The 20403-nt window shown below is 44.9% G+C and overlaps 1 protein-coding gene and 1 pseudogene across 7 annotated transcripts in view; one reads left to right on the top strand and one right to left on the bottom strand.

Moving 5' to 3' along the window:
- The window catches only part of Specc1 (sperm antigen with calponin homology and coiled-coil domains 1), a 271073-nt gene that overhangs the window by 8022 nt on the left and 242648 nt on the right, over window positions 1-20403 (top strand). Inside the window, exon 1 of one of the 7 annotated variants that reach the window (XM_052196812.1) lies at window positions 4100-4265. The exons of the other annotated variants lie outside the window; for them this stretch is intronic. The gene's annotated coding sequence lies outside the window, so the exon portion shown is untranslated. Of the gene's footprint in view, window positions 1-4099; window positions 4266-20403 lie in introns of those variants that run through there. 7 annotated transcript variants of the gene reach the window in all.
- On the bottom strand, window positions 8712-9354 carry LOC127694982 (endothelial differentiation-related factor 1-like; annotated as a pseudogene).

The raw sequence follows: 20403 nt of genomic DNA, 5'->3' as shown, positions 1-20403 counted from the left end.
TGCTGTTTCCTAGTGACTGGGTGGCTGGATTCTATCCTTGTCTCTCTTCCTACATATTTGGAACCTGGATGCTGCTATTGTTTTCACTGCCTGACAGCCTTGTCCCAAGCTCATAGTGCGGCTTAGTGGTTTGCCAGATTGTCTGGCTCTGAGGACTCTTGACATTGCCGGAATGCCTTAGGCGTTTAAGTTGGCCACTGGCACTGCTTCCTGTTTTCTAGGTTTATTATTGATTGAGTGTTTTAAAAATAATACTTCTGTTATTCTAGGTAATGTGAGGCCACTTGAAAGACAGAAGGATACGCTTAGCCCATCATCTTGGTCCAGATCTGTAATCTTGAATTCATTTCTCCTGGGACCCAAGGCCACCTGCAGATTTGGTGATTCATTCACCACAGCTCCCAGGACTTAACATGGCCGTAATTTAGTTCGGTAAGAGGTCACCCAGGAACATTAAAAGGAGGGAGGTGCACAGAGCCATGTCTGGAGGAATCAGGCCCAGTTTCTAAGAGTCCTCTCCCCGTTGGTCATGTAAAATGTGCTCAACTCCCCAGCAGGGAGCTGTGAACTGATTGATATCTACCTGGGAAGCTCCCTTTACACTCAGTCTTAAGGGAGTCGGGTTCTAGGGATCGGTCATGTAGATTCCTGTCCACCAGATAACCCAGCCCAGCTCAGAAGAAATCTATGTATCTAGTCTAGACTAGTGGCTACAAAAGCTCACCATTGGCATGGTGGAATTCATCTTTAATCACTGGGAGGCAGAGGCAGGTGCATCTCTGAGTTTAAGGCCAGCCTGGTCTACACAGTGAGTTCCAGGTCAGCCAGGGCTACACTGAGAAACCTGTCTCAAAATCCCTGGAAACAAAAACCCTTATGGTCTTACCAGATAGTGAGAATTCTACTGTCCCAAGTGCCATTCACAGTCAACATTGCCTTTTATTTACTTTTTAATTTGCCACAGTGTAACACATTTCCTTGTGGTTTTTATATGTAAGTTAGGCCAAGCCTCCCTGCACCCTCTCCTGTTTAAACCCTGCAGTTTCCTTATCTCCCTTAACTTTCTTGCCATATTTGTTCCTTTACCCTCGTCACCTCTTCTTCGCCGTCTCCCAGGCCCCTTTAGTATTTCCTGGTATTCACCCACACTCCACTCATTCCCAATAAACATATACAGTGAGAAACCAGAGTCCATGTGTAAAAGAGAACACACAGTGTCTGTCTTTCTGTACCCAAGTCTCCTCACTTAACACATTCTCTAAATTTCATTTCCTAGCTGTTGTGAATAGAACAGTAAAGATAGACAAGTGTCTCTGGTAGGAGAGAGACTGTAAGGTATATGCCCAGGAGGCATAGCTGGGGTGTGTGGTATTTCTATGTGTAGTATTTAAAGCAGTTTTTATTTTATGCATATGAGTGTTTTGTCTGCGTGTGTGTCTGTGCACCATGTGCATGTCTGGTGTGCACAGAGGCCAGAAGAGTTTTGGGTTGTCTGGAAGTGGAATTACAAGTGTTTGTAACACCATGTGGATGCTTCCAATTGAACCCTGGCCCTTTGGGAGAGCAACCAGTGATAACTTCTGAGCATTTTCTCTAGCCCCTCTTTTTGGAGGGATTTGTTTTGTTTTGTTCGTTTGTTTTTAGTTTTTAGTGTTTTTGTGGGGAAGTCTCCCCACTGCTTACCATAGTGGCTGCACCAGCTGGCATTCCTGCCAACAGTGAAGAAGGAAGGGTTCCTATATTCCTACGCCCCCAGCATCATTTGTTGCCACCATTCCTTTTCTTTCATGATGGCAAGTTTGTCTCTTAAGGACCCTTTTAAAGAACAGCAGGCTCAGGCCCTACTGTAGTGACTTCTCTGCAAAAGTTCGCTCCTATTTTCTTCAAAGAAACATGGATACAGGATGCTTGGAAGTGACTTCTGGTAGATGACCAAGTGTTTTTCAGCCCAACAAGAGAGAAACATTTGTAACTATCTAGATGTCCATGTTAATACTTGCAAATATTAGTGCCTGTGTTGGGGCTTATAACTCGCATGATGTTGGGGGATAGAACACTTGCCTCTCATGTGTGAGGTCCTGTGTTTGATCCCCAGCACCAAGAAAAAAGCAAATGCAAAAAAGACACAAAGTATCATTAAAGAACAATTTATTTACTTGGAAAAAATTCCATAGTGTGGCTCATGTTATGCAGAGCATGAAGGAGCCAGCATTTAAAAAACAAAAACAAAAAAAAACCCGACCACACCTTTTCGTGGCCACTGTCTTCAGGGGCGTCACCCAGCACAGAGGACTGCAGCTTCGGTCACATCTTTTCCATTGTTTGATTGCTTCCTAGCCCCCTCCCCCCATGGTCTCTACTCACCCACACTTAGGCTCTGTTTCTGGTCATATGACGCCTCTCTGCCCTTCTCCTCTCTTCCCTTCTGTGGTTGTATTTCTCTGAGTTGGTTGCTCGACATATTGGGAATTCTTGAGGACTGTGTGGCAGGTTATACCTGTTGGAGGGGTAGACTGATCAATGGAGGCTTTCCTGTGGCCTTACCATAGAGAAGGAACATCCAAAGCCAGTAGTAACATGTTTGGCAGAGCCAGTAGTAACCTGGGACCAGGGCCTTGGGAGCTTTTCCCTGAGGCCCCATATACAGAGAAAGAACACTGTTCATTCTCTAAAACCAGGCACTGCTTAGCAGAGCTGGTAATGACCTGGATCCAGGGCCTTGGGGGAGCAGTGGCTTCAGATCTGGAGAACTCAACTCTTTCTACCATATGGAGCTGTGGCTATCAGTCCCATGGTTGCTTTGCTCTCAGTCTATAATGTTCATGAAATACCCAGTGTTCCTCTTGTGCAGCATTGTTTGGTTAGCTTTCACTGAATTGGTCCCATTATATGACAATTTCTGCTGACCTTGTCCCAACTCTGTCCTGGAAATAGTATGTATGTAAGATGTTGTACATTATTGAAAAACCAAAAAAAAAAAAATGTTGTACATTAATAAGCTTGTGTGGTATAAAACATGGTAGGTTCAAGACCTTCGGGTCCCAAACTTACTTGTCTCCTTATCTTTTGGTCCCTGGTCCTCTCAGGACCCTATCACTGAAGAACAACCTGCTGGCCTAGGTCACATACCTGGTTACAACCCCTGTGTCTCTTTTGGCCTACAGTTGGTGCTTATTGATGCTAACTGGTAGAACAGCTAAAAGGAAGCAGGAAGCAGGCTCTCCCCTTCTGTCCCTTGTTTACCATACATCTGATTTTTACTTTGTGCTGAGGATGGTGATTTAAAGCTGTAAGCTGGCATTGTCTGCGAAGGTTGTCTGGGTTCTGTCTGCAGCAGGTGGTATAATTAAATGTTTGCCTTTGAGAAGCCTTTTGAGGTCATATAACTTAAGTATGGGCTTAGATTGTCAAATCATAATTTTTAAAAATCAGTGTATATTAATTGTACAGAGTAGTAGTTTAGTCCTTCTTCCCTCCCTCCCTCCTTTTCTTTCTTTCTTTTTTTTATTTTTATTTTGTGTGCATTGGTGTTTTGCTTGCATGTTTATCTGTGGTTGTAGGGTGTCAGATCCTCTGGAACTGGAGTTACAGACAGTTGTGAGATGCCATGTGGATACTGGGAATTGAACCCTGGTCCTCTCGACGAGCAGCCAGTGCTCTTAACCACTGAGCCATATCTCTAGCCCTCCTCCATTTCTTTTGTGAGGCGGGGACTTGATATGTTGCCCTAGCTAGCCTGGAACTTCCTAAGGACATCAGGCTACCTTTGAACTCAAGAGATCCAGCTTGACTCTTGTGCTTTAAATACGCCTGGCCCAGGGAGTGGCACTATTAGGAGGTGTGGTCTTGTTGGAGTAGGTGTGGACTTATTAGAGTAGGTGTGGCCTTGTCAGAGTAGGCTTGACACTGTGGTTGAGGGCTTTAAGATTCTCGTCCTAGCTGCCTGGAAGCCAGTCTTCTCCTGTTTGCTTTAGGAACAAGATGTAGACCTCTCAGATCCTCCTGCATCATGTCTGCCAAGATGCTGCCGTGCTCCCACCTTGATGATAATGGACTGAACCTCTGAACCTCTTGTAAGCCAGCCACAATTAAATGTTGTCCTCATAAGAGTTGCCTTGGTCATGGTGTCTGTTCATAGCATTAAAACTCTAAGACACTCTGTCTCTGGGATTAAAGTGCTGTTACTAAAGGTCTACACCACCATACCCATCTCTGGCCTTGAAGTCACAGTGATCCTTTTATCTTTGCTGAGTGCTGGGCTACAGGTATGTAACAATACAACTGGCTTTTTCAGTTTTTTCAGAAGTCATTTTCAAAATGAATCTTTAAATTACATTTATTTGTTTATTTATTTATTTAGTGTGTGTGCCTCTCTCTCTCTCTCTCTCTCTCTCTCTCTCTCTGTGTGTGTGTGTGTGTGTGTGTGTGTGTGTGTGCCTGTGAATGTGTCTGTGCCTTGGCATATGTGTAGAGATAAGAGGACAACTTGTGGGAGTTGGTTCTCTTATTGGACCATGTGCATTCCAGAAATTGAACTCAGGTTTCAGGCTTGCTGGCCAATGTTCCACCTGCTGATTCATCTCCTTGGCCCAAGTAACAGTTTTCATTGAGACATTTTATATTTATATATATATAAATCATCTTCTCTTATTCTCTGTTGTCTCTCCTTCACCCTTGTCCCTTTCCACCTCTCCAACAGTCTTCCTGCCATCCCAATTTGAGAGCAACCATGCCAAGAAAAAAGAATGTCTTTTTTGATTTTGTTTTTGAGACAGGGTTTCTCTGTGTAGCCCTGGCTGTCTGAGAACTTGCTCTGTAGACCAGGCTAACCTCAAACGTAGAGATCCACCTGCCTCTCCAGTGCTGGGATTAAAGCACTGCCGGGCTGTGCCTATGATTTGACGAGTGACCCTATGAGCATGGATCTGCAGATGTTTATACTGAATGTTGATTTTGATTCCATCAGGAGTGGTAGAGAAGGGTCACGTCATCGTTCCTGACGCTCTACACTAACTTCCAAAGCATTTGCTCTAAATTACAGTCCCATAGTGTTCTGTACAGGCCTCTATCACTTCACATCTGTGCTGACATTTGTTATTTTTTTTGTTTCTCTGGTGATGACCATTCTGACTGGGATGAGAGGCTTCAGGGCTAAAGTTGATGAGCATGGCCAGACTAGGTGGCTCTGCAGGGAAAGGCGCTGGCTGCATAAGCCTGATGTTTGAGTTGGATCCCCAGAACCTACAAAAGAAGAGGAAAACAAAGTCCGCAAAGCTGTCCTCTGACGTGCGCACTGTGTGCACATGTTCACGTCACATGCGCAGTCTCTTACACTAATAGTGGATAAAATACAAATTATAGGTATTTGGGAAGATGATGAACATTTACCCTGTATTTATTGCTTTGTGTTCTTATTCTCTTGAATTCAAACATGTCTGCTTAATTTACCCATTTCCAGGTGGGTTATTCACCCTTCTGGGTTTAAGTGTTTGAGTTTTCTATACCTAATAAGTTGGGTACATATATATTATATATGTTCTGGAAAGACAGCGTTTTCCCAATAGTGCTGGGAAACTGTATATCCATACCCAGAAGCCCAAAACTATGCCCCTTCTCTCAGTTTGTATAAAAGTAAACTCAGAATGCATCAAAAGACCTGAAACTTTCTTTTTTTAAAAAAAATTTTTTTTAGACAGGGTCTCACTTTGTAGTCCTGGCTGGCTTGGAATTTGCTGTGTAGACCAAGCTGATCTTGAACTCACAGAGATCCACTTGCCTCTGCCTCCAAAGTTCTGGGATAGAAGGCCTGTAACACCACCCAGGCCTTCAGTGATCCTTTGAATAGGACTCTAACAGCCCAAGGATTGACAAATGAGATTGCACAAAATTAAAATTTTAGCTGGGCTCGCTGGCACATACCTTTACACTGGGAGGCAAAGGCAGGCAGATCTCTGTGAGTTTAAGGTCTGTCTGGTCTACATAGAAAGTTTCAGGGTAGCCAGGGCTACATAGAGAGATCCTTTCAATATAGAGAGACCCCCCTTCCCCCAATTCTGCATAGCAAAAGAATTAACAGACCGAAGAGTCAGCCTGCAGAATGGGAGGAACCCTTTGCCATCTGACCTTTGATGGGATTAATATCAACTTGACTTCCTGTCTCACTGTTCTGGGTGTTTAGTTACAGACTGTACCCCTGGGATTTCAGACTGTAGACTTGGCAAACAGAATGACTCACACTCACCATGGGAAGTGGAATGAATCATATTCTTGGTCTTAGCGTTTTTCCTCTCATTTTGCTAGTTTCTTCATTCATTGGTTCATATGCTTATTCAACTTCTTTATTTCATTTTATCCAGCTGCCCTGTCCTTACCCACCCCCCCCTGTACCCAGCCAACTCTAATGTATTTCATGTATACATTTTTGTTGCATATATACTTAAAAGGGTACCGTTCTATGTGCATTTTTTTTTATTTTTAACACACACGCATACACATTCATGCACACACACATACACATACACACGTTCTCACTATGTAGCTCATAGCTCAAGTTGGTCTGAAGCTCAATTATGTAACCCAGACTTGCCTTGAATTTGTAATCCTCCTGCCTCAGCATATCAAGGTCCAGGATTACAAGCATGCTCTACCATACTTTTAATTTTAAAAAGCCCATCTGTAATTGTATAACAGGTGTAATGTTGAAGACTTAGTCCCAGTTCTTCTGCTGTTCTCCACCATGCCTGCTGTCTTTCCCCAGCCTCTCCTGTGGCTTTGGGGTTGCCAGGTTCCTGTGCCTGGTGCTCTCCTGTGGGTAGACATTCAGTTTGCTCCCATCCCCAGGTCCCACAAAGGATGCTGTGAAGCTACACCATCCTCATAGGGATTTGTGGGGGAATTGCTCTGGGATTTAGACAGAAGAGCAGTATTGCCTTGTTATGAAGTACACCTGCAGTTTACACTTCTGTGTCCATGGGTTCTGTAGTCAAAGGTTCAACCGATTGTGGTTGAAAAACAAAACCCAAAACAACAACAAACCAAACCCCCAAATCCAAAACTACAAACCCTTAAGACATCCTATTTGTACTAAGGATGTATAGCTGTTTCTCCTTGGTTTATTCGTGAAACAAAACACCGGCTCCACAGCATTGCATCGTATCAGGGATGGGCAGTAATTGGACTCCATTTCACATGAGGTCTTTAGCACCTGTGAATCTTGGTATGTGTGTAGTGGGGATGTCGAGGTGGGGTCCTCTGTGGATCCTAAGGGACAGCTGTGTTACTGTAGCCAGGCGTGCCACCTTATTCTCCAGGTGGTGGCACCATGCTACCTGCCCCCGAGAGCACACTAGGATTTTTCCTCTTCTGTTGTTGAGGTCAAGGTTATTTACAGTTTGAGAAACCCTTACCCGAAATGCTTTTAATGCTGAAATAGGTGCACATATAGGAGCCATCTTGATGGCAGGAACTAAGTCTTGCAATTCATGTATGTTTCATGCATACCTTGTATTTACCACCTGAAGATGGTTTTCTACAGTCTTAGTGTGTCTGCGTATTGACTGTGATGTGTCTCATAAGATCAAGCTTGGGATTTTCCATGAGTGGTATCATGCCAGCACTCAAAAAAAAGAGAGTTTGGATTTTGGATTTTTGTGCCAGGGATGTTTAAACCCTGTAATACTCTGCTAATAAATACATAGTAAATGCCCACTATATGGTGTCAGACCAATGCAAAGGATAAGACACAAATACTCAAGCTAAATCAGGAGACAGATGAGAGAGAGTTGGTCGGTTACAAAGAGGATGAGAACCTGGGACAGGGTGAGTACAAGGCTGAAAAGGTAGGGAATGGGAGCAGGGCATGCCAGAGACAGTGTCCTTCCGTCCGTCCAAGAGCTGAGGAGAATCCTGGGGGATGGGGCAGGGCCTCTGTGTGCTTTGCCTGCAGGATCCAGTGTGGCTGAATGGTGAGTTCAGGGTTTCTCGGGGTTGTGTGGTCTGGTGAGGGGGATTGTGTTAGATGCAAAGGAGATAGACAGTAAGTTGTCAAAAGTGAGACTGTAACAAAGACTGGGACACATGATCCTGACACTTAGGCTTAAGTATTTGAGTCTGCCCTTCTGCTGTTAAAATGTGTCACAGCATAAGAAAACACAAAAGCATTGTAACTGATTTATGGTATAGCAGTAAGCCTGGTAGGAAGAGCCAAAGCCCATAAAAGTAAGCCTCGGGGAAGTTTCCAGACTATGTGTGCCCCAGGATCCTCAATATCAAAGGGCAAGAAACCTGGACGACATGGGTTTCATTCCAGAAATGGCAAAATATTTGACAGCAGGACATATATTATGGTACAGTATTCTAATAAAAGAGGGGAGTTTCATAACCACCTCTCAAGGAGCTACAAGATGCTGGGTAGAACTTACTGGTCTCATGGCTGGCAGCCTCAGTTTGTAATGTCCCTGTCTACTCCTCCTCCACCTTCTCATCTTCCTCCATCTCACTTTGTAAGGTTTTTCTGTGTTTGACAGCAGTTATGGTTGAGGGGTCACACATGCCTGACTCCCATGTTCCGTTTGACCATGTGAGGAGACCCACAGCAGTGCAGGTGGTTCTGGGGGACCAGCCCGAAGAGCTCAGCTGGAACCACTGGCTTCCGGAACCACTGGCTTCTGGAACCACTGGCTTCCGGAACCACTGGCTTCCGGGTTTTGTGTTCATTTCGCCTTCAGCCCCTTCTTTGTCGGCTTCCGGATGTCTTTCCCTCGGCCTCTGGAGCTGTTTTGCCCAAACTTGGTTATTCGGAATGGCTCGTCCACTTTCATAGTCTGCGATCACTTGCAGCTCTCACTGATTGTCGTGGCCAGGTCCTTCTGTGTCAGGCCTTTGCCCTGCCGGCCCCGCTGGATCGCTTTGCCCACCTCCAGGGTCACCCTGCCGTGATGCAGCTCCTCTGTCTCCCGGTCTAGCTTGGCTGTGTTTTTTTAGTGATGGAATGCTGCTCGTTCTGGCCAGCAGCCCCCCCCCCTTTTTTTTTTTTTTTTTTTTTTTTAATGTCTCCACATCTCCTCATCGCTGAGCTGCTAAGATGGCCTGCTGAGACTGGGCCTGTGTGGCCCTGGGGCCCTTCTTGTGCAGCACCATCCTACCGTGGCAGCTGCCTAGTTCCTGTCTTGTCATCCTTTGATTTCTCATTGTTTGCTTAGCTTCGTGGTCTCTGTCCATGTTCATCTGTTCTTGTTGCCTCTCAGTGAGTCTGTAACCAGGGCAGGTTACTCATTCCACACTCACCCCCCCCCCCCCCCCCCCCCGTCTGGCAGTGCCGTTCACGTATTTCCATAGAAATTTTTAGCTATCTCAGTACCCAACTTCTTCTTTCCATAGCCGCTCAGCCACACTCAGTGTGGCAGGCACTGGGGATACAGAGAAGTAAGACAATGTGAAGTAATAAGCTCTGCACCCCCAGATTCTCTGCTCCATCCACTTCTCTCTCCCCACTCTCCCTCTCTCCCTTTTACTTTCTTCCTTCCTCCCCTCCCTACCGCCTTTCCCTCTCTTTCTCCTATAAACATTGTCAGCTGCCTTTGGCCAGGCATTGGGAGGCACCTGTGGGAGTTTGGACATGTTTTCTTCCTAATTTTTGCTTTGGAAAGTAGTATAGCCGTAGGATCCTGCTTTCTCCTTCTTCTCCTTCTTCTCCTTCTTCTCCTTCTTCTCCTTCTTCTCCTTCTTCTCCTTCTTCTCCTTCTTCTCCTTCTTCTCCTTCTTCTCCTTCTTCTCCTTCTTCTCCTTCTCCTTCTCCTCCTCCTCCTCCTCCTCCTTCTCCTTCTTCTCCTCCTCCTCCTCCTTTTCCTTCTTCTTCTTCTCCTTCTTCTCCTCCTCTTCTTCTTTTTCTTCTTCTGTTCTTGTCCTTTTTGTTAAGGTTTATTTATTTATTATATGTGAGTACACTGTAACTGTCTTCAGACACCAGAAGAAAGCATCAGATGTCTTTTCTCTTTTCGGATGGTTGTGAGCAACCATGTGGGTGCTAGGATTTGAACTCATGACCTTTTTTGGAAGAACAGTCGATGCTCTTACCCACTGAGCCATCTCTCCAGCCCCCTTCTTGTTCTTCCTGTTCTTGTTCTTCTTCTTCTTTTTCTCCTCCTCCTCCTCCTCCTCCTCCTCTTCCTGTTCCCCTTCCTCCTCTTCATCACTACCCAGTCCCCTCTCTCTGGGGTCTCACTATGCCCCCCAGCTGACCTAGAGTTTGCTATTTAGGTCAGGGTAGCCTAGAACTCATAGAAATCCACCTGCCTCTGTAACTTGAGTGCTGGGGCTAAAGTGTGGACTGCCATACATGGCCCTTTCTCCTTCTAACTCTGTCCTTCTGCACATACAGATGATTGAGGGATCCTGCTGTGGCAAATCTCTGGGCTGGCTTGCCATCCCTCTACTGAACTGATTCTCCAGAGCAGGGTTCAAGCGGACAGCTTGGGTGCAGCCTCATTTGCTCAGAATCTTATGGGGAAAACAGACATTGAAATGACTATAACTTGTGTCCATGTCATGATTCTCCGTGTGTGTGTGTGTGTGTGTGTGTTTTCTATACACATGTGTATATACAGATGTACACACACACACACACACACAGAGAGAGAGAGAGTCTAGACACTTGTACAGGTCAGCCTCAGGTATTATTCCTCAAGTGCTGTTTGCCTTGTTGCCCACTGCCAACTGCCCCAGACAACATCTCTCACTGGCCTGAGGTTCTTTGATTAGACTGGGCGGGCTGGCCAGGAATCCCCAAGAATCCTTCTATCTCCCCAACACTAGAATTGTAAACAAGAGCCACTATGCTTGACATTTTAAAATTGTGTTTTAGAGTTAATTGTTTTATGTGTATGAATGCTTTGCCTGCATGCATATATCCATACCATGTGCATGCCTGGTGCCTCAGAGGTTAGAAGGTGGCATCTGATCCCTCTGGGAACAGAATTATGATTGTGAGCCACCATGGGCGCTGGGCCCTCTGCAAGAGCAGTATTTTCTGTTAGCCTCTCACCGAGTATGGTTGGCCCAGGGAGTGACACTATTTGGAAATGTGGCCTTGTTGGAGTGGGTGTGGCCTTGTTGGAGTAGGTATGGCCTTGTTGGAGGAAATGTGTTACTGTGGGCTTTAAAGCCCTCCTCCTAGCTGCCTTCATATGAAGTTGTAGAACTCTCAACTACTCTTGCACCATGCATGTCTGGATGCTGCCATGTTCCTGTCTTGATGATGATGGACTGAACCTCAGAACCTGTAAGCCAGCCCCAATTAAATGGTGTTCTTATAAGAGTTGCCTTGGTTGTGGTGTCTGTTCACTAAGACACTGAGCCATCTCTCCAGCCTGTACTTTCACCTTTGTGTGTAGGCTTGGGAATCAAACTCAGGTCTTCATGCTTGCACAGGGAGCATTTGACTGAGTTATCACCTCATTCTCCCTCCCCTTCTCCTTCTGTCCTCGCCTCTCCTCCTCCCTTCTCCCTCCCCCTCTCTACCTTTCCTTTTTTTCTTCCTTCTCGCCTCTGTCCCTCTCTCTCCTCCCTTCCCCTCTTGAAAGTAGATTTTGCTTTGGGCACAGGAATTGGCCAGAATGAGTGAGTTCAAATGGGGATACAGGCATGTACAGAGGGAAGATGAGCTGACCACTAGGGAGAAGACACTGCCTCACAGGAAAACTGGGGAATAAAATGGCAGCCACCTGTGTCCGTGAGGGGCTCCACCCCTCTTTTGGTTTCATATTTTGTATGTTTATGTGTGTATACATACAGCTTATATACATGCAAGCCATGAAAGGGGGCCTGAGAATTCCCTCATTGCTCTCTGAAGAAGCTAGCTGGCAGACACCTTCATGTCAGGCTTCTAGCTTCCAGAGCTAAGAGAAAATGCATCTTCATTGCCCTAGTCCCCAAGGCTTTGGTACCTCACTATGGCCACCCAGCAAACGGATACGTCTGCGTCCCACTATGCGCAGCCCCAGAAAGCTGCTCCTCCTTCCATTCCGTAGATTCCTTACTCTGCACACTTCCTATACATGGAATCGAATTTATATTCTCTTCTGACTGGCTTCTTTCACTTGGTTGAGTAATTTCAGGGTTCATCTGCACTGTAGCATGTAGCAGCGTGCTGTTACTTCATACAGGGAGGTAATATTCTAGCATCTATCACTGAGCTGCGGCCTCAGCCCTCATGTATGAATATGCCGCATGTTATTAACCCACTATCAGTTGGAAGACATGAATAGTACTGCTGTAAATGCTCATGTTCTTAGATGTAGGTGTGGTCGCCTGTTTCCGGGTCTCTACCTTGAGTGCAGTGGCCAGGTCAGATGGGAACTCTGTGTTCAACCACTTGAAGACCTGGGGGCACATTTGCAATGTGGCTGTATCATTTTGCAGTCTGCTAGTAGTGAAGGGCAGTTGTTCTGGTTTTTGCAAAGCCTTGACATTCCCAGCATGCTACGGGGTATGCAGCACTGAGGTACAGACAGGTGTGTTGTTTCTTCCCTCCCTTGTTTTCTTTTGAAATGGGGTCTCACTATAAATGCCAGGCTGGCCTCAAATTGTTGGTCCTCTCACCAACAGGATAGCTGGGATTATAGATGCACACTACCACACCTGCCTCATTGTGGCTTTAATGTGTACTTCTGCATTTTTCTCATACCTTTATTGGACATTTATATATCTTTGATAGAAAACTGTATTCCTGTTGGCTTTTGATGTTGTTGGATTGTAGAACCTCTTTATATATTATAGATAGTAAACCCTCACGAATTGCATAATTTACAAATGATTTTCCATTTCTAGTTAGTTGTCTTTTGATTCTCTCTCTGCTTGCCTCCCCCTCCCTTTCTGAGCAAGGCCTCAGGAGGTACCACTGCCTGCTCTGGCCTGAAATTCCTATATTAGACTAGGTTGGCTTTGAACTCATAGAGACTTGGCTCTGTCTCTCAAGTGCTTGGTTTGAAAGTATACACCACTAGCTCCTACATGTAAGTATTTGGTCCATTTTGAACATGTATATATGATTATTCTTGTTTTTTTTTTTTTTTGAGACAGGGTTTCTCTGTGTAGCCCTGGCTGTCCTGGACTCACTCTGTAGACCAGGCTGGCCTCGAACTCAGAAATCCGCCTGCCTCTGCCTCCCAAGTGCTGGGATTACAGGTGTGCACCACCACCGCCCGGCTTGATTATTCTTGATGACCAATTCGATAAGATCAAGAGATGCTTAGGTTAACAGTGGTTAGGGTGTAGTGGTACAAGAATTTTCAGAGACAGAAAGGCTTGGACCTAATCAGTGATTTAACTCATTGATGAATAAAAATTGGGGGGGGTTATTTGTTTATACTTAGCAGTCTATCAAAATCAATCTCTTAAGATATGTTCAGGGCCTTTTGGTTATTTAGATACTAGTTCATGTGACTTCACATGCCAGATGTCTCTCTGATATGAGAATCTTTTATGTGTATGAATGTTTCTGTGTGTACAGGTGCGTGTGTGTGTGTGTGTGTGTGTGTGTGTGTGTGTACACATTGGGTAGGCTTCCCAGTGAATACTGAGGATCCCCCGCTCCAATCCCTCCTTCTCCAGGTCTGGCATCACTCCTGGCATGGATCCTGGGATCAGGCACGCCCCTGTCTGAGCTGTCTTCCTAAGTCCTGATAGGACTTTCTTAAACCGCAGGTGTGATGTGGCTGTGTGCAGCCCGTACCAGGTGTGGATGTTGTGTCCCTTGCACACAGTGACTCTGGTTTGCATTCTGACGGGTCCTCAAGGCTCTGTGCAGAGGCCTGTATCCTCTACCTCCACCACTGACCCAGAAGCTCTCCTCTTCGTGACTAGATTCAAGTCTTCCTGGTGGTCTTTCCCTATGATCCCCAACCCCTAGGATCCCCCCACCTTTTTCTCAGAACTTACTTCCCCACATTGCATGCTTGGTGTAAGATAACAGAAAGCCTGGGATTGGTGGATGTAGAAGAGGGCATTGACAGCAGCTGTTTGTGCTTCCAGGGTGGACTGGTCAAATGCAGTTGACATCAGTAAAACAGAAGCTACGTTTACTGTCTTGGTCATGAACTTCAGATCTTGGTAATGACAGTGGCTTCTTTCTGGATTGTTCTTAAGGACGGAAGACTCTGGTTTCTGTCCAGGTTACTATCTGTTACTATCCCAGCGACGTCTACTTTTTCTCACTCTGGCCTTTCTGCTAGGTCTGAGGATTCACCTTGTCCATGGGGGCCGATCTTACATTTGCCAAGTGGTGACTGCTAGGTCAGTGCAGTAGAAGCCCCGGTCTCAGCTGAAGAGAGATCTGGCCCAGCTCCCCTTGAGGTCCATCATGAGTAGTCACTGTGCCCTCTGACTTTCACTGGCCCGACCTTTAAATTTTCAGTTCTATTAGGTCTACTGGCTGAGAGATAGACTTGACTGGTACTCTAGACTCCAGTTCTGCAATTGGCTTCAGCTTGTTTCCAAGGCTAGACCTGCCGGTCCCCAGATCACAGTCAGGAGCAGGGATGAAAAGCAGGGACTACTAGGGAGATGAGCTGTCTTCCCCTGTACCCCAGGTGCTTCTGCTGCAGAATGGCCACGCCCACTTAGAAACTGGCCAGACCTTGCTGCAGGCTAAATGTTATAATAATTTTGTCTTGTTTTTGTCTTTAAAAATTGTATTTATTTTTATTTTATGTGAATGGGTGTTTTGCCTATACATAAATGCACTACATATAGACAGTGCCCTAGGAGCCCAGAAGAAGGCATCAGATCTCTTGGAACTTAAGTTACAGATGATTATGAGCTACCATGTGGGTGCTGGGAACCCTGGTCCTTGTGTATTGTCTTATTAGTGTGTGTGTTGCGGTGGACCGTGGAAATAAACCAGGACCTTGTTCATGCCAAGTACATTTTCTATCTACCACTGGGCCACACCCCTGTGGTCCCTCAAGTGCCTTTTCTGCATTGATTGAGGTGACCATGTCAGTTACCATGTTTAACACATTTATATAGGAGATTATATCTATGGATCTTTAAATACTGACACAACTCTTCATTTCTAGAGTAAGCCCAGTATGTTATTATGATGTATCGCTTGCATTTGCTGATAGTCTGTAATGGGACTGTGGAGTTTTGTGTTTTATCTGTGAGGCCTATTTACATTTTCATTTTTGTATGGTTCTTATCCAGTACCAGTAAAATGGGGCACTGCCTGCAAAACAAGAATCACTTGTTCTGTTCTCTTCTGTTGTCTCAAGAATTTCCAGTAGATAGTGAATTCTACTTTAAACATGGTAGAATTTCCTCAATGAATCTCTTGACTCAGAGATTTCTTTAATGGGGAATTAAAATATTTTCAAGAAATTAGTGTCCTAATAAAATTCTTGTTTTCTGAATATACATATATATACACATATATGTATTATACAAAACATCTTGGTGTATTTAATAATAATACAGAATTATTTACTGTTGTTTTTATTTGTTAGGGAAGGGGCATAATTACCTAATGTATCATTTGTAAAAATTTAAGGTTAATGTTTCTATTTTTGAGCTTTTAAATTACACTCTCAATGTCTTAAGATAGTTATAGAACTTTCCAAATGGCCTTTTCCCTGTTGGGTGAGGCAGTCATTTGTTTTTTCTGGAACTAGACTGTTCCATCCAAGTCATCAAATTGAGACACAAGTCGGTTGCTCCGCTCTCCTGTCTTTCATATAGAGGCCTTAGAGTGATTTTCTTTCTGGTAATGGTAACCCTTATCTCTTTTCTCTTTTAGATGTTTTTCAATTTTACTGATCATCAAAGAACTGGCACTTTAACTCCTTGATTTTCTGTTCTTCAATTTCATTCATTTATTTTAGTATTTTCTTCCATTTGCTTTGAGTTTATTTTACTTTCTTTCTAGATTCTCGAGGTGGGGCTGGTATTACTGTTGGAGACTCCGGTCTTTTGCCTCTTTAAGGAGAGCATATCTGTGTGGAATGTTCTGTACTGCGCCCCACACAAGCTGTAGGGGGATTCTGGGACTTTTCTTTGAAGTCTATTTTGCTAGTTATCAACTTAGCTACCCTGCTTTCTTCATGAATAATGCAGATACAACTGACCATTCTTTATTTTCACTCACTCTCTGATGTTTAAACTGACTTTCTTACAGTTTTTTTCCTTTCCTTTTTAAATTGTTTAGGTTAGCAAGCAGAGTTTTCCGCAGCATCTTTGGCCGTGTGTACCGTTACACTGTTACACTTTGTTTTCGACATTCCCTTTTCTCAGCGTGCGCCCAGCCCCACCCCGGCTGCTTCCTTCTCTGCTTTCTTACTACATATTTTACATAACTACCCTTGCTCTTTTGCACCTCCCTTAGGAGCTCTCCCTTCTTTCATGATCCACTTTCTAGTTCATGCTTCACAAACTCACCCACATATCCATATACAGAATTTAAGTTTAGTTTACATGTATGGGGAAAGGGTAGCATTTGACTAAACATGTTTTTAAATCTGCTTTATGTTCACAGTTCAGTGCTTCCCGCTCTACCCTATCTTTTCATTTAAATCTTTGTTCTTGGATTTCCATTTTAATGCCTATTTTCTTTTCCTTGCCTTCCTATGAACTATTTGGGGTTTTTGTTTGTTTTGAGACAGAGTATCATTATGTAGCTCTGGGTGTCCTGGAACTCTCTATGTTAATCAGGCTGCCCTCAAACTCAGAGACCTGCCAGTCTCTGCCTCCCTAGTGCCAGGTTTAAAATTGCTTTTAAAACTTTTTAAAAAAAAGTTTAGACATTTTAAAATTTTATGTGTATAGGTGTTTTGCCTGTATGAATAGCTGTGCACTGTGTGTGTGTGAGTGCGGTGCCTGCAGAGACCAGAAGAGAGCAACACGTCCCCTGGTCCTAGAGTTACAGGGGGTTGTGAGCATCCCTGTGTGTGGGGCAGTAGATTGTGCCAGGAAACTTGGTAAGGTTGAGCAGGTTGGAAGCCTCAGAGCCTCTGGAAGGATGGTAGGAGCTTCACCTGCTTCCCAACGGGCCTTGTCATGTGACCACAGACACCCCCCCAAAGGATCATGGCCATCAGTCATTTAGGGGCAGCGCCCCAAGTTCTTCTACATGCAGATGAGGCATCCCTAACATCTTAGACCTAGCCAATAGAAAGCACCTGCTGTAAGACCCCAGCCTCCCCCCAAAGAGTATATGAGATCCTAGGCGGGCATTGGTGGTGCATGCCAGTAATCCAAGCACTCTGGGAGGCAGAGGCAGGCGGATTTCTGAGTTCGAGGCCAGCCTGGTCTACAGAGTGAGTTCCAGGACAGCCAGGGCTACACAGAGAAACCCTGTCTCGAAAAAAACAAATCCAAAAAAAAGAAAGAAAGAAAGAGAGAGAGAGAGAGAGAGAGAGAGAGAGAGAGAGAGAGAGAGAGAGAGAGAGAGAGAGAGAGAGAGAGAGAAAGAAAGAAAGAAAGAAGAAAGAAAGAAAGAAAGATCCTATCTGGAAGGAATAAAGGTGTGTGCCACTCTACTGCCTGAGAGCATCTGTTGTCTAACACTTCTGGGGACGAGAGCGCTCTCCCGAAGCTGGCACTGCTGGAAGCTCCTCTACATCTTGCTTCCTAGAGGAGCCCTGCACTGACTCTGCACAACACAACCCTCTCCCCTTCGCTTCAATGCTCCTGCTGAGCCAGAGTTCTGAGGATAGAGTCTGGTACACAGACTGACACATATGGTTGCTGGACTCAAACCTGGGTCCTCTGAAAAAGCAGTCAGTGTTCTTAAACCATTGAACCATCTCTCTAGGACATGTCTGAGTTATTTTTGATGAACTCATTACACAGCATTATTAGTAGTTGCTGTGTCTAGGGATGTGCGAGAACGTCACTTCTCTTTCCTTCTCCATTTATAACCCTATACATGAGTTTAGAAGCACATCAGAGTTGTGATTTTTCTTTCTTTTTTTTTTGCTTCGGGGGTTAAATGCCATTTGGAAATCCCGAGGTAAGAGATTAGATTGTGGATATACTCTGTATTGTGTTTTTGGGTGTAGGCAGGGGTACAAGCCAGCACTGCGTCCTCCCTGGAGCCCCCCCTTTCTTTTAGGGCAGGCCTTCTGGCGACCTGCTCTCTGTTTTCCCTTAGCTCAGACAGCCTGGATTTTTCATTGGTTCCTAATGGATGCTTTCACAAGCTCTTAGGGCTCTGGCTTGACTGGTCTTTTCTTTCCACATTTGAAAAATGTCGCAGTTTCTGCTGACTGTCCTCCACCAATTCTTTGTTTCTTCCCATAGTTCAAGCAGGAGTTGTCCCAGCTGTGTCTGGTTCTTCTTCCCCTTTTTATTCAGCTCTGATCTATCTCGTCCTGGACCTCTTTGGGGCTTTGGCTTCTGCTTAGGCATTTTGATGTTTAGAGTTATCTTTTTTGTCAGACCTGGGATGTTTTATTTTCTGTATTCTGGGTTCGTAAGGGCTCTGATCTCCTTGTCTTCTCATTAGTGGGCCCTGATGTCAAATGTCAGATCCTCCTTCTGGTCCCAGTCCTCAAGGCCGTTCTTTCCTTCCTTCTTGCCTCCCTCTTTCATCAGCTTCTGTTGCTCATGGTGGCTGAGGTCCAAGGACTTACCTTCATGTTTATTGATCATTTCCTGTGGCTCCTCATTCTGTCTGTCCGTGGATCATCGTTAGAACTTGGTTACTGCATGCTTTAGTCATAAAACTTTCATTTTAAAATATACATCTTCGTTTTTTCTGAGGCTGGTTTTCGTTGGTTTGAGTCACATTTGTAACTATGAGGCATTTACTTTATATTTGCGTTTTTTTTGAGACAGAGCCTCGCCATGGAGCCATGGCTTGAGCAGAGTGTCTTATGTAGAGCTGAACGCCTAGAAATCCACCTGCCTCTGCTTCCCAAGTGCTGGATTAAAAGGATGCATCGCTGGGCCTCCTCATCTGAGATGTTTTCTGGTGGTTGCTTTAGGGTCTGTCAGGTTCCTTTGACCCTGTGCTCAGTGTTACTCTTTATTAATCATCTCTCTCTCTCTTCTAGTCTGGGACCATCCTGGATTTCGGTATATACATTTGTCCTTTGAAACGTGGACATTTTGAGAATGAATAAATTTTATTTAAAAGATCAGGCAAGTTTTCCAGTGAAATGTCCCCCATCTTAGGCAAATGGTTGGAACTGGAAAATATCATCCTAAGTGAGGTAACCCAATTACAAAAGAATACACATGGAATGTAATCTCTGATAAGTGGATATTAATTAGCCCAGAAGCTCTGAATACCCAAGGCACAATTAGCATAACAAATGACTCCCATGAAGAAGTAAAGAGAGGGTTCTGATCCTGGAAAGGCTTGATCCAGCATTGTAGGGGAGTACCAGGACAGAGAAAAAAGAGGGAGGTGATTGGAGAATGGGTGGAGAGAAAAAGGCTTATGGGACATATGGGGAGGGGAGAACTGGGAAAGGGGAAATCATTTGGATTGTAAACAAAGAATATATTATATATATATATAATGTCCCTCATCTCACATTGCAGTGGTTTGAACTTACAAGAGGTTTCAGAGGTGAGCCCTGCCTGTCCACACTGTCCTTGGAAGCCCAGAGGGGCAGGCAGCCCAGTGGTTTTGAAGATCAGCTTTGATCATGGCTTCCCCTTTACAGTTAATCCAACCTTTTTCCTTCCTTCCTTCCTTCCTTCCTTCCTTCCTTCCTTCCTTCCTTCCTTCCTTCCTTCCTTCCTTCCTTCCTTCCTTCCTTTCTTCCTCTCTCTCTCTGGCAGTCGGGAATCAAAGGTAGGGATTTGCACGTGGCTTACTGCAGAACTACATACCTCAGGCCAGTTCTCTTACTTTCTAATGACTGAGTCAAGGAGAGTAAAGTCGCACAGAAATGTCTAAGGACTGTGGGCAGAGCTGGCCTCACCTGTGGAGTGGGGAGCATTTTATAAGCTTCAGCGTCCTGGAAGCAGCTGCTCTGTTCTCCTCAGTGCTGAGGGGCAGCCTTCAGAGCCCTACGGCTCACCTCAGTGGGGAGTGGTGTGAAATGGCTCTCAGCCCTGCAGAGGAGACTGTGGCTTCTTTCACTGATTTATGTAACTTTAAGACAATCAGTCATTTAATTTCTTTTCTGTACTTTGCTCTTGGGAGAGTGTGATGGCGTCCTAAAGAAACCATACCGAAGCACAATGATCCACTGTGGGACCCTTTACCATTGTCTGTCCGTTAACCATGCCCCGTTAATATGTGCATACACCTTTGCTGGTTTTGCACATTGGCTTAAAATAAAGAAAAAGGAGTGATGAGAACCGTGCTGTGCACTGATTAAACAGGAGCTGTGCTAGGGCCTTGCTCATTTACTCTTGCCCCCCCTTGCCTGTTGCCCTCTTGCTTCTCTCTCCCCT

The sequence above is a fragment of the Apodemus sylvaticus genome, chromosome 10 (genome assembly GCF_947179515.1).
Source record: "Apodemus sylvaticus chromosome 10, mApoSyl1.1, whole genome shotgun sequence".
Taxonomy (NCBI): domain Eukaryota; kingdom Metazoa; phylum Chordata; class Mammalia; order Rodentia; family Muridae; genus Apodemus; species Apodemus sylvaticus.
This window is presented reverse-complemented; position numbering and strand designations above follow the sequence as displayed.